This window comes from Rhinatrema bivittatum, chromosome 18 (genome assembly GCF_901001135.1).
Source record: "Rhinatrema bivittatum chromosome 18, aRhiBiv1.1, whole genome shotgun sequence".
Taxonomy (NCBI): domain Eukaryota; kingdom Metazoa; phylum Chordata; class Amphibia; order Gymnophiona; family Rhinatrematidae; genus Rhinatrema; species Rhinatrema bivittatum.
In genome coordinates, this window is record NC_042632.1 from 29,280,499 (window position 1) to 29,294,238 (window position 13,740).

General features: G+C 39.1%; 2 pseudogenes; both read left to right on the plus strand.

Moving 5' to 3' along the window:
- The first annotated feature begins 39 nt into the window (after window positions 1-39).
- On the plus strand, window positions 40-2,660 carry LOC115079690 (annotated as a pseudogene).
- Window positions 2,661-8,192: 5,532 nt separating this feature from the next.
- LOC115079691 lies at window positions 8,193-10,819 on the plus strand (annotated as a pseudogene).
- Window positions 10,820-13,740: the final 2,921 nt, after the last annotated feature.

The window sequence follows — 13,740 nt, forward strand, 5'->3', positions numbered from 1 at the left end:
ACCCACCCTTCCTCTTCAGTCGCAGACGGAGAAGAGCAAATGAACCGACGCAAATCTTTCACTGCCTACCGACGGCTACTACGGAGGACTGAGTTCTTATAGCATCTCCGGTTCAAACCCTCGCCCCAATGGTCGGTTTGAGAAGGCACTGAAAGGGACTCTGAGTCCTTAACTACAAAACAGTCCAGGAAAAGGATTGAAAGGCAATGGAGTCGCAGAGCTCCCCGAAGACTTGGAAAGGGCAAGTACTGTGTTCCTTTTCCCTCTGTATCTGGGGCTTAGTCTCGGGGCAGCTTCGCTATTCCGTAGTGGAAGAGTCGGAGCAGGGGACAGTGGTGGGGAATCTCGCTCAGGATCTGGGGATAAACGTTGCAGCTATTTCTGAACGCAGGCTGCGATTGGGATCCGAAAGCAGCAGACGTTATTTTACTGTTAATGTGGCAAACGGAGCACTGATTGTGAATGAAAAGATAGACAGAGAAAGCCTTTGTGGATCCAGCTCGAGCTGCTTACTGCCTGTGGAAGTAGTTACTGAGAATCCACTGGAGCTATTCCGGCTACAAGTCGAGATACTGGATATAAATGACAATTCTCCCACTTTTCTCAACACTGAACGCCAGCTAAGAATTGCAGAGACCGCGGCTCCAGGTGTACATTTCCGTCTTGAAAGTGCACAAGATCCAGATGTGGGAACCAATGCTGTTAGTTCTTACAAACTGAATCCAACGCCATTCTTTTCCCTCAGTGTGAAAGTCCTTAAAGATGGCAAACTTTTCCCAGAAATAGTTCTGGAAAACCCTGTGGACAGGGAGGAGCATGAGCTGCACCAACTGATCCTGACTGCCTTTGATGGAGGCAATCCTGCTAGATCTGGAACTGCCCAGATTAATGTAATTGTTCTGGATATCAATGACAATGCACCAGTGTTTGATCATTCAGTCTACAAAGTCAGTTTACTGGAAAATTCCCCTGTGAATGCTGCATTAATTCAACTTAACGCGACCGATGTAGATATGGGAGTGAATGGTGAAATTGAATATTCTTTTGACGCTCTCACTTCGGATTCGGTGTTCAAGATTTTCAGTCTGGATATCCACAACGGTGAGATTCTTGTTAAAGGGCTTGTAGATTTTGAAGAATCCAATTTTTATGAAATCCATGTGCGGGCAAGAGATAAGGGTGTTCCAGAAATGGAAGGTCACTGTATTGTTCAGGTGCAAATAGAAGACGTCAATGATAATCCTCCAGAGATTCTGTTAACTTCATTGACAAAATCAGTTCCAGAAAACACTCCTGTTGGAACTGTAGTGGGACTTTTCAGTGTTAGGGATCGAGATTCGGGGAAAAATGGTGAAATACGTTTGCATATATCACCCAACCTGCCATTTAAATTCAAGTCATCTGATGACCATTATTCTTTGATTACAGGTGATATCTTAGATAGAGAAAAGGTGTCTCAATATACCATTGAACTAATTGCTACAGATTTGGGATTACCATCGCTGTGTACAAAGACAACAGTGGTTCTCAATGTTTCAGATATTAATGATAATCCTCCTAGTTTCTCACAGCCTTTCTATAATGCCTACATAAAAGAGAACAACCAGCCGGGTTCTTTGCTATGTACTGTGTCTGCTACTGATCCTGATATGAACGAGAATTCCCAACTCACTTACTCCATAGCAGAGAGTCCGATCCATGATTCTTTTCTCTCATCATTTGTTTACATCAACTCCCACAATGGTAAAATATATGCTCAGCGATCATTTGATTATGAGCTCCTTCAAGTTTTGCAAATTCCAGTATGGGTGGAAGATGGTGGTTCTCCGAAACTAAGCTCCAATATCACTATCTATGTCTTTGTGTTGGATCTGAATGATAACTCTCCGGTTATTTTGTATCCGGCAACCTCCAGGGATCTCACATCGCAACAAAAGATCTCTCGGTCAATTGCTGTAGATTATTTGATCACCAAAGTCACAGCAGTGGATGCAGACTCTGGATATAACGCCTGGCTCTCTTACAGTCTTCTAGAACCTACAGATCTCTCTTTGTTTCGAATGGCTCCATATACAGGAGAAATCAGGACCATCAGAGCCTTCACAGAGAGGGACAACTCTCTGCAGAAAATTCTTATCTTAGTCCGGGACAATGGAGACCCAGCTTTGTCAACTACAGTTACCATCCTCATGAATTTAGATGGCCAAATTTATGAGGAAAGCCCACAATCTCGGGATTTCCTTACAGATTCTAAAAAATCTGACATGACCCTGTATTTAATTATCTCCTTGGTGGCAATCAGTGTAATTTCACTTGCTGCTTTCGTCATACTTTCTGTTAAATGTCTCAGGAAAGAAAAAGACAGCTTCAGTTCTTTATGTGACTGTCTGAGTAATGGTAGTTCACAATCCAAACATTTTATAAAACAACCCACTCCAACGCTGCACATAAATTCGGATGGCACTTTGAAATATATGGAGGTGAGCATGAGGCCAGCAGGCTCCGAGACCCATTGCTACCGGGCTTGCTTTGCTCCTGTTTCGGAAACAAGTGACTTCATGAAACCTTTGAATTTTCCCCAGCTTAGAGACATGGTGAATGAGACAGATTCATTTCCATCTCGTGATTGTGAGTTGAGTGAACCCTACCAGGTGAGTTAGCATTCGTGTTTTTCAAGCTATGTTTTAGGTCTTCTATAATTTCTTTCACTGACTTATTCCAAGGTTGAGTTCATAATTTCATATATTCATACATTTTGCTGCCACACTGAATGGCGAAAGAAACTACAAGATATTTCGTATCATTATGTCATTCCTTCCAAGCACACATATTCCAGATTTTCTTTCATGTATTTATCGTAACATCTGGTCTTGAACTCTGGTTGTAGAAGAAAATAGAATATTTATTCGTAGGCACTGTGAGACAAAGATGATTTTCCATATCCTAATGTAAATCCCAATAACATAGAAGATGATATACGATTATTACAACCTGGACTGTAAAATGGAAATCTTTATATATGACTTTTTAATTAGAATAAAACAGATGGTTTCTATTCTGCTTTTCTATCAGACAAGAAGAAAAAAAGAGATAATCACATTACTTTGTGTTAACGTGTTCTTTTAAATATACTGTATAGTAGAGTACAGTATACTAAAATAGTTTAATACTTAATTATTAATATTTATTTAATAAAACTTGATTTCATACTTCTAAAAATATCAAAACATGGTACTATAATTAAAATAATTATTAAAAATTCATCAAGCCATTATTAATTTCCCCAAGTAAGCTCCCCTCAGTCTCACAGCCACCTTCCAATCACCTCCATCCCTTTACATCCAACAACACCCATCTATTCAATCTCATGTCACTCTCATATGCCGACCCCATATCTAACCTTTCTAAAATGTACATTGTTGTAATGATTTCATTCAGAAAGAATATTACATTTATATATGTGCAAATATTCAACTTTCATTACTGGAAGAGTATTCTCTTTCATAATTTGTAATGCCAGTATATTTCAGAAGTAGATTTTAAGTTCTAACTGTAAGTTTTCAGTATGGTAAAATCCATTAGAGAATTGTTCAGTCCTTTTTAACAAGTGAAATGTTCTTTAACATTTTCTTTAAAACTTCACTAAAGAAGATACCTCACATATAGATTGAATGTTATGAGGCAACCAGAAATAACAGCATACACAAAGCAATATATTAATGCACATTTTATTTTAAAATGTTTTAGAAACTCCTAATAGACAGTTCTTCTATTTTAACAACTAGAGAGAGAGAGAGAGAGAGAGAGATTTGTATCCCATTCACTCCAAAGTCACTTGCAGGGCACAATTAAAATATACATAAAACAATAGTGCAAATGATTGACATGAGAATGAGAAAGAAAAGACTTCCCTGTGTTTATAGATAGGTTTTTTTTTGAGGGGGGACCCTACCATCTTCTCTTATCTGCTGTTTTGGAGGCTTCTACTACACCGGGCAAATTTCCGGTCACCTTGCCCGCTGGAGGACCCCCGAGGACTTGAAATTGCGGCGCCCTGTGAAGCGCCACCGTCGGCACGCTGATGCCATGCGCCAAAGGGGCACGCCCCTTCTGTCAGTTTTCCCTAACTAGTGGAGAAGCTATGGGGAAAAAGAGAAAAGGGAACATTTCAGTATTTGCCTCCACCCCAGATATAGTCCACGGACCTATGGATCAACATATAATCAAGGCTAATTCGCCACTGCGAGATACGAGTACTGAATTAGTTGGGATATTTTTATCCCTAGAAGTGCGTTCTCCTCCTCCCAAACCCCCATTTATGCCTGGTATGTTACAAGATAATTTGTCTTTAGGTGGTATGAATCCTTTAGATCAAGCGAGTTCATGTGTTAGACCCACTAGTAATAAAGATGTTTCTGGGGGAAACTTGAAACCTCTGATGCAAATAATATGGTACCGGTACCCGTGCCGGTTTCCCCTAAGTTTCTTAGGGGAAGAGTCATTGGGTACCGGTATGGAGGAACCAGTTGAAGTATCTTTAAAAGTTTTTTGGAGAGCTATCTCCAGGGTAGAAAATATGTTATCTAATTCTATTAGTCCATTATCTCTATATACAGAAAAGGCTTCTCTTAAATTATCAGAATTAGATAAAAGATCATCAAGGTTGGAATCGGAGGTTGACTGACATTCTGGAATCTTATCCAGTTTACAAGCAACTTCAATTTCAAATATAAAAGATAATTTGATGATTCATCAAAAATGTGAAATCTTAGAGAATCGTAGACGTTCTAAAAATTTGCACCTATTAAATTTTCCAAGTTTAAAAAATATGCTAAGGAAATTCTTCAATTTTCAGATGATAAAACATTTTTATTATCTAATTCTTGTTATTTGCCTGTAAAAAAGAGGGGAGACAACCATGTAAATGGGTCTTTTGATATATTAACCCCAATAAAGAGCCCTAATTTTTCCTCATTGTTGGAATCAGATGATACTAATACCAGAGCTATCTTGGTTGTTACCTTTGTATTGGATTCAGATAAAGAATTATTTTTTCAGCAATATTTTAAGTTTAAAGATAGCTTGTTTTGTGGTAAAAAAAAAAATTCAGGTTTTTCCAGATGTTTCTAAAGAAACTCAGGCAAGAAGAAAGCAATTTCTTCTAATGAAAACCGGAGTTTCAGATTTAGGAGCATTTTTCTACTTAGAATTTCCATAAAAGTGTGTTATTTCCTTTCAAGGTAACAAGTTTATATTTCAGGACCCAATAGACCTTGAGAGATTTTTTATGAATAAAAGCAAACCTGGTAAATAGGGGGTTGGAAATTTCTGACAATTTATTGCAATATTTCTTAGGTCCATCCATTATTATATGGGCTTTTGCATACTATTAGAATTTTTCTTTATTTTTTTTATTGTATTTACTGAATGCTTTTCTGCAATTCATGTGAAATTGAATTTTGAAATTAATAAAAGTGTAAATTTAAAAAAAAGATTGGTTTTTTATATTAAACATTATATATTAAGGTATGATAGAGTAAGAATAAAAAAGATTTTATACTGAAGATGTTCAACTTTTATCTGTTGCTTGTGAGTGACATGCTAATTAAGATTAAGATACATTTTAGGGTGAACATCTTCAATACTACAGTGTAGTACTTTATAGCTTTAAGAGCATGCCACAATATATTAGCTCTCCCATAACTTTCCCACTCAGACTGAAATTTTTATGTACAGCTACACCTTATTAATCTCTTAATCTCTGCTCAGATGGATTGAGTTTATATAACATTTGAAATACAGGCCCCTGTTTTACCCTTGCTGTGCAGCTACAAGGAGACCCCATGGAGGCAGAACTTCATTTATGTGGGAATGACCTGGAATGCAGGGGTATTCTGCTTCAGCCTCTCCCCTCTCAGAAATCCACAGGGAAGAGAAGGAGAGGGGTGAGCCAGGAGCACACAGAGAACAGCCACTCTGCTCCTTAACCCAGCCCCTCTCCTCTTGTTCCTCCTTTCTCCCACTTCTCCTTCTGTACTGCAGGCAACGGAAGGGGAAGGGATTGTACTGAAGCAGACACTGCAGAGCCAAGAGCAGATACAAAATAGGGTTAGAATTAGCACAAGTTTGAAACTTGTGAACATTAGTGCCAATTGTCAAGATTTCCGCCCTGGTCTTGCTCACAACTTTTAAACTTGACCTAATTCAATCCATTTTTTGTATTCATTATCAAGGGTTTAATTTCTGGCAGAACAACACAGAACAGAGTTCTGCCACCTTTCTTCTGGGACCCAAGAAAGTGGAGCAGAGCCAGCAATGTGATTGTATATCAGTTTTGGTTCCCCTGAGGAAACAGAATAGAGCCGGTACTTGCATGGATTATTTATGGCTCCCGAGCCCTTGGAGGAAGCAGGGAAGAACAGAGAATGTTTGAGCTGTTTACCCTGCGACAAGTGCAGCCACAAATCCACTCATTCTTTCACTTTCGTTTTGTGTAAAAATTAAGCTCTGCTTGCCTGGAAAATTTTAGGAAACGAATTTATAACAAATGGAATACCGGAGCACCCAGCAATCTTTAAAAGGGCAAATATTAGGTTTCTGTTCCCTGTGTAGCTGTGAGTAGGTCTCTGAGCAGATTCTTCAATAGTCACTTGTGGAAAAGTCCGAGAAAAAGAACTGGTCGAGAATCTCTTTCCTGCAAGAAGATGCTTTACCAAATGCAGCGGTGGTTCTTTCTACATAAGTAATTTAGACTCTGGTAAACATGGTGCAGTCCCCTTACCTGTGCCTGAAAACATGATTTTGAAAGTTGCACCTTCTTCTAAGAAAATCACTGCTCTGACAAAACACGCCCTGCTTGATCATGAATATGTTGCCCACTACAATGCTGGGATCACAACTACAGATCGTGGTGTAAATCCACGTTTCACCAAAAGCATGCTCCGTGCATTTCTGATGTATATAACAACCTATTACACTTTCCTCGACCTGCTTAGGAAGCCTTTGTGATGGAGAACAATGTTATAGAAATACATATATGTTCAGTCTCCGCTTTTGATCCTGACCTGGGCCAGAATGCTCAAATTTATTTCTCCATTTTGGATTGAAAATTTTAAGATTTGCCTATTTCTTCATAGGTGCATATTCGGCTTATTCATTGAAAATATCCTGAGAAGCAGACTGGCTAATTGGGCCTCCAGCACCTGTTTGGGAACCTCCAATCTAGATTAGGGTTACATTATTACTACAGGAAGTATTTTCTTCCGTTTCTGAATTAAAATTTTGTAGTAATTTATCTGTTCCACGGCCATTTTCTTCACAAAAATAAACATTGTTTAGTGATTTGATACTGGTTGTTTTATTTGAAAGTGCGATTTCTAAAATAATTTACAATTTTGAAGAAAACACCTGTTGCAGGAAGCTCCTTAGAGTCGCTTTGCCCTAACCTTCTTTTTCATAATGAAGCTTGAATAAAATAGTCTTCTATTATATATTTATTTTCTACCATACTTGGTATGTAGAATCAATCCTGCCTATAAACTGTAATTCTGTGCAAATATTTGACACACATGTTCCATGATGTCTTGTATATAAGCGTGGCCTTAGAAAGTATTCTACAAGTCAAGAAAGAAGAAATAATTATTCGATCATTACTTTTCCAGAAGCATAGTACGAATAACATTGAAAGTGCATTTGATTTGACATTATAAATGAAATATCAAAACGCTTTGCAAGAGAATGATTCCTTCCTCCAATGAATGTGGGCGATCATAGCTCAAGAAAAATAAATAAAAAGGCAAATTCAATCAGTCTTACCGCACGATATTATCTGACGTTATCAAAGAAATGCTAGACAACAATAGGAATGACAATCTCAAGTATCAGACGTTTGCCTGTTCTTGTAGCTTAAAGCTTAGACTTTTTTTTCCATTTAAATGTGTACATTTAAGTTTTGCTGCTACATTATCTCCCCAAATATATATTTCAGCAATTGGCTCAATAGATACGGATTTAGGTTTCTGTAGCTTTAAGAGCAAAGGAGGCGTGTCCGTCATTTCGGGAGACAGAGAAGTCTTGCACCAATCAACTGCTAAACAGAGACTGTAGATCTGCTCGGCTCGTTGTCTCCTCCTCCCGCTGTGATGCAGTGAATCACCCACCCTTCCTCTTCAGTCGCAGACGGAGAAGAGCAAATGTATCTACGCAAATCCTTCACTGCCTACCGACGGCGGCTACGGAGAACTGAGTTCTTATAGCATCTCCGGTTCAAACCCTCGCCCCAATGGTCGGTTTGAGAGGGCACTGAAAGGGACTCTGAGTCCTTAACTACAAAACAGTCCAGGAAAAGGATTGAAAGGCAATGAATTCGCGGAGCTCCCGGAAGACTTGGAAAGGGCAAGTACTGTGCTTCTTTTCCCTCTGTATCTGGGGCTTAGTCTCGGGGCAGCTTCGTTATTCCGTAGTGGAAGAGTCGGAGCAGGGGACAGTGGTGGGGAATCTCGCTCAGGATCTGGGGATAAACGTTGCAGCTATTTCCAAACGCAGGCTGCGATTGGAATCGGAAAGCAGCAGACGTTATTTTGCTGTTAATGTGGCAAACGGAGCACTGATTGTGAATGAAAAGCTAGACAGAGAAAGCCTTTGTGGATCCAGCTCGAGCTGCTTACTGCCTGTGGAGGTAGTTACTGAAAATCCACTGGAGCTATTCCGGCTACAAGTCGAGATACTGGATATAAATGACAATTCTCCAAGTTTTCTCACCACTGAACGCCAACTAAGAATTGGAGAATCCGCAGCTCCAGGTTTACGATTCGCTCTGGAAAGTGCTCAAGATCCAGATGTGGGAACCAATGCTGTTAGTTCTTACAAACTGAATCCAACGCCATTCTTTTCCCTCAATGTGAAAGTCCTTAAAGATGGCAAACTTTTCCCAGAAATAGTTCTGGAAAAACCTGTGGACAGAGAGGAGCATGAGCAGCACCAACTGATCCTGACTGCCTTTGATGGAGGCAATCCTGCTAGATCTGGAACTGCCCAAATTAATGTAATTGTTCTGGATATCAATGACAATGCACCAGTGTTTGATCATTCAGTCTACAAAGTCAGTTTACTGGAAAATTCCCCTGTAAATACTGCACTAATTAAACTTAACGCGACTGATATAGATGAGGGACTGAATGGCAAAATCGAATATTCTTTTGACGCTCTTACTTCGGATTTAGTGTTCAAGATTTTCAGTCTGGATACCCACACCGGTGAAATTCTTGTAAAAGGATTTGTGGATTTTGAAGAATCCAATTTCTATGAAATCCATGTACGGGCAAGAGACAAAGGATTTCCAGAAATGGAAGGACACTGTATTGTTCAGGTGCAAATAGAGGACGTCAATGATAATCCTCCAGAGATTCTGATAACTTCCTTGGAAAAGTCAGTTCCAGAAAATACTCCTGTTGGAACTGTAGTGGGTCTTTTCATTGTCAGGGATCGAGATTCAGGGAAAAGTGGAGAAGTAATGTTGAATATATCACCCAACCTGCCATTTAAATTCAAGTCATCTGATCACCACTATTCTTTAATCACAGGTGATAATTTAGACAGAGAAAAGGTGTCTCAATATACCATTGAACTAATTGCTTCAGATTTGGGATTACCATCGCTGTATACAAAGACAAAAGTGGTTCTCAATGTTTCAGATATTAATGATAATCCTCCTAGTTTCTCACAACCTTTCTATAATGCCTACATAAAAGAAAATAACCAGCCGGGTTCTTTGCTATGTACTGTGTCTGCTTCTGATCTTGATCTGGATGAGAATTCCCATCTCACTTACTCCATAGCAGAGAGTCCGATCCATGATTCTTTTATCTCCTCATTTGTTTACATCAATTCCCATAATGGTAATATATATGCTCAGCGATCATTTGATTATGAGCTCCTTCAAGTTTTGCAAATTCCAGTATGGGTGGAAGATGGTGGTTCTCCGAAACTAAGCTCCAATATCACTATCTATGTCTTTGTGTTGGATATGAATGATAACTCTCCGGTTATTTTGTATCCGGCAACCTCCAGGGAGCAAACGGCGCAACAACAGATCTCTCGGTCAATTGCTATAGATTATTTGGTCACCAAAGTCACAGCAGTGGATGCAGACTCTGGACATAACGCCTGGCTCTCTTACAGTCTTATAGAACCTACAGATCTCTCTTTGTTTAGAGTGGCTCCATATACAGGAGAAATCAGGACTATCAGAGTCTTCAAAGAGTCAGACAACTCTCTGCAGAAAATTCTTATCTTAGTCCGGGACAATGGAGATCCAGCTTTGTCAACTACAGTTACGATTCTCTTGTCTTTAGATGACCAAGTTTATGAGGAAAGTCCACTATCCAGGGATTTCCTTACAGATTCAAAAAAATCTGACATGACCCTGTATTTAATTATCTCCTTGGTGGCAATCAGTGTAATTTCACTTGCTGCTTTCGTCATACTTTCTGTTAAATGCCTCAGGAAAGAGAAAGACAGCTTCAGTTCTTTATGTGACTGTCTAAGCACTGGTAGCTCGCAATCCAGACACTTTATAAAACAACCCACTCCAACGCTGCACATAAATTCGGATGGCACTCTGAAATATATGGAGGTCAGCATGAGGCCACCAGACTCCGAGGCCCATTGCTACCGGGCTTGCTTTCCTCCTGTTTCTGAAAGAAGTGATTTCACCTTCATGAAACCTTTGAATTTTCCCGAGCTTAGGGTCATGGTGAATGAAATAGATTCGTTTCCATCTCGTGATTGCGAGTTGATTGAATCCTACCAGGTGAGATAGCATTCTTGTTCCTCAAGCTATGTTTTATTTATGTTGAAATTGCTATTACTGATTTATTCTGAGGTTGAGTTAATACATATATACAAGATTATTCATATGATTATGGTATTTCAAAATGTGTTTCCCAGTCTATCTATTGCTCCAGTCTCGTGAAATACGGTTCTGGATTTATGTTAGCACTAAGATTGTTGTTTACTGTGTCAGTTATGTCACAATTGGAATGGAATAAGGTTTCTATATTTTTAGCTTTCCATTCTAATGCTAACATTTGAAACATGTGTCTTAATTTACCATCCAACTATCAGAATAATTTTTTTTTCCAATTTTCAACATTTACAAAGTAAAATTTTGCATGAAATACAAGAGATTTACATTAATAATTTTACAGAAGAAACAGTTATCCAACATCTAATTATATCATTAGAAGAATTACTTTAAGTAAATCTCTAAACTTTCATTGGAAATAAGGAGAGGAATGAAAACAAGGAGAACATTAAGAAAACAAAGTTATAATTAAGAAAGACTGACAGAACACTAGGCACAATTTTTTAGATCCCACCTTATGATTGTGGCTGCTGCATACGAGCATCCAAGAAAGCTCGTAGTTGTTCAGGGCTGAAGAATATATAGGTATTTCCTGAAAGTTTTATCACACATTTACAGGGGTAGCGCAAATTGTAGCTAGCCCCTAGTGCTAAAACCTCAGGTCTCATTACTAAGAAATCCTTCCTATTTGCATGGTTTTTGCAAGGTCAGGAAATATACCAACCACTCCTCCTAGGAACTGAACATTCATATTTTTGAAATAATTCTTCATGATTAAACTTAATTCATATTCAGTATAGAAAGTAACAAATAAAGAAGACCTCTCAATAATTTCAACATCTGAGTTTTCAAGAAAATTGGACAGATTCAGAATGTCTATCCCTGTTACATTAGAAACCACTATATTAGAGGCGCTTCTTTGCGGCAGGAAGAATATTTTCTTTACTGGGAGAATATTCTCTGGAGGCAATTTAAGGATTTCTTGTAAATATTTCTTAAAAGTTTGTAATGGTAACTCACCCATTACCTTAGGAAAATTAAAGAGTCTTAGATTCAAGTGCCTAAGATAGTTTTCAACAGATTCAAGTCTTCTCAAAGTGGAAGTCCTTTCTTTTATCGTAACAGCACTTAAGTCCTGTAATTTCCTCACATCTTCAGTTACCTTTTGTGTAACTTCAGCTTGATCCATTTTTTCCTGTCGGTGGGATTGTTCGATTACCTCCATTCTGGCAGAAACCGCCTCCAGCTTTCTCTCTTGTTCTTTGGAGTTCGTCGCCATACCAGCAATCAGGTCCCACAAGGCGTCTAAGGTTACAACCGCCGGTTTCACTAATCCTGGGGGAGAGGTTAAACAAGCTCCCTGCTCCATGGCATTTCTGCCTTCCTCAGCTCTTACCAAGGTGCCAGCTTCCCTTCTCTCCACCTCTCTCTCCAGGGTCGTGGTCCGAGCAGGGGCTGCCCCCCCCCCCTCCTCTGCTCCCACGCCGACAGCTCCTCCTGACTGAGCATGCCCAGTGAGCTCAGCAGCTATGGCCTTCAGCAGAGTGGAAGCTTCTGGCGGGGATCTGGGATCCAGAGGCATCAATGATAACTCCCCAGGTGAGTATGGGGCTCCCCTCCCCATCTCTCCAGCGGAGCTCCACGTCCTTAATCCCGGTGTTGGGGTCGCAAACTCCAATATTAGTCGTTGCCCACAAAGGCTGTCCGGATCAGGGGGAAAAACACGGACCTTCCCCTTTCTTTTATGTGGCATCTTATCTGCAAATACTGAAGAAACTTTCAATATGTAGCGTAGAAAGCAGGAGCAACTCAGCGTGCGACTACTCCAGCAGCCATCTTGTTTCCTCTCCACCTATCAGAATAATTTGAGTACTGAATATATGTTGCCTTGTTATTTTAAAATAAAACATAGTTCTCTATAGATGTGTTAACTAAGCACTTCCTCTAAATACATTTAAAAAGGTATGATGTCAGATACCTCTCTTTGACCAATTTGATCATTTATTTATTTTTTATTTAAAAATGTTTATATACCACTTTTACAACATGCATCACTCAAAACGGTTTACAATTAAATTATATACATAATAAAAATAACATAAAATTAGTACATTATAAAAATATATATACATGGAAATGACCAAAGATTTTATAACAAGTTGCAGTGCCACAAGGGTCTGGATAAGTAGACCCATGTAGAGATCTGAGCATTTTAAACACTGAGATTAAACCAGGAGGAGCTAAGGGGTGGGGGGAGGGAAAGTGAATTAAATGCTACTGAAAATAAGTATGTCTTTAGATTATTTTTTTTAATTCATTTGTGCGAGGATATCTGCCTTAGATAATCTGGGATGGAATTCCAGGGTGAAGGGCCAGCGACTAAAAAAGCATGTCTTCTGGTGATATTGAGCTTGTCAAGGCAAACCGTAGGGACTTCTAACAGTTTTTATGTAGGAAGTGTGGATTGGTAAATGCAATGTAATGTGCATAACCAGGTGGAAAAATCATTATATATTGTTGTATATGATGGAGAGAATTTTATATTGAATTCTGTAATGAATAGGAAGCCAGTGTAAAGAGTGTAGGATTGGGGTAATGTGTTCTTTTCGAGAAACTCCGGTTCAAATGAATGCAGCAGCGTTCTGGATTAATTGTAAGAGATGAAGAGCATTGTTATGGATGCCAAGTAGGAGGGCATTACAGAGTCTATCCCGGTGAAGATAAGAGATTGTAGTACTGTGCAGAAATCATCAGAGAATAGTAGGGGGCGAAGATGTTTTAACATGTGGAGTTTATAGAAGGAATTTTTTTACCATTGTAGAGATGTGATGAGACATAGATAGACTTGAGTCTAGGATTACACCTTGGAAAGTATG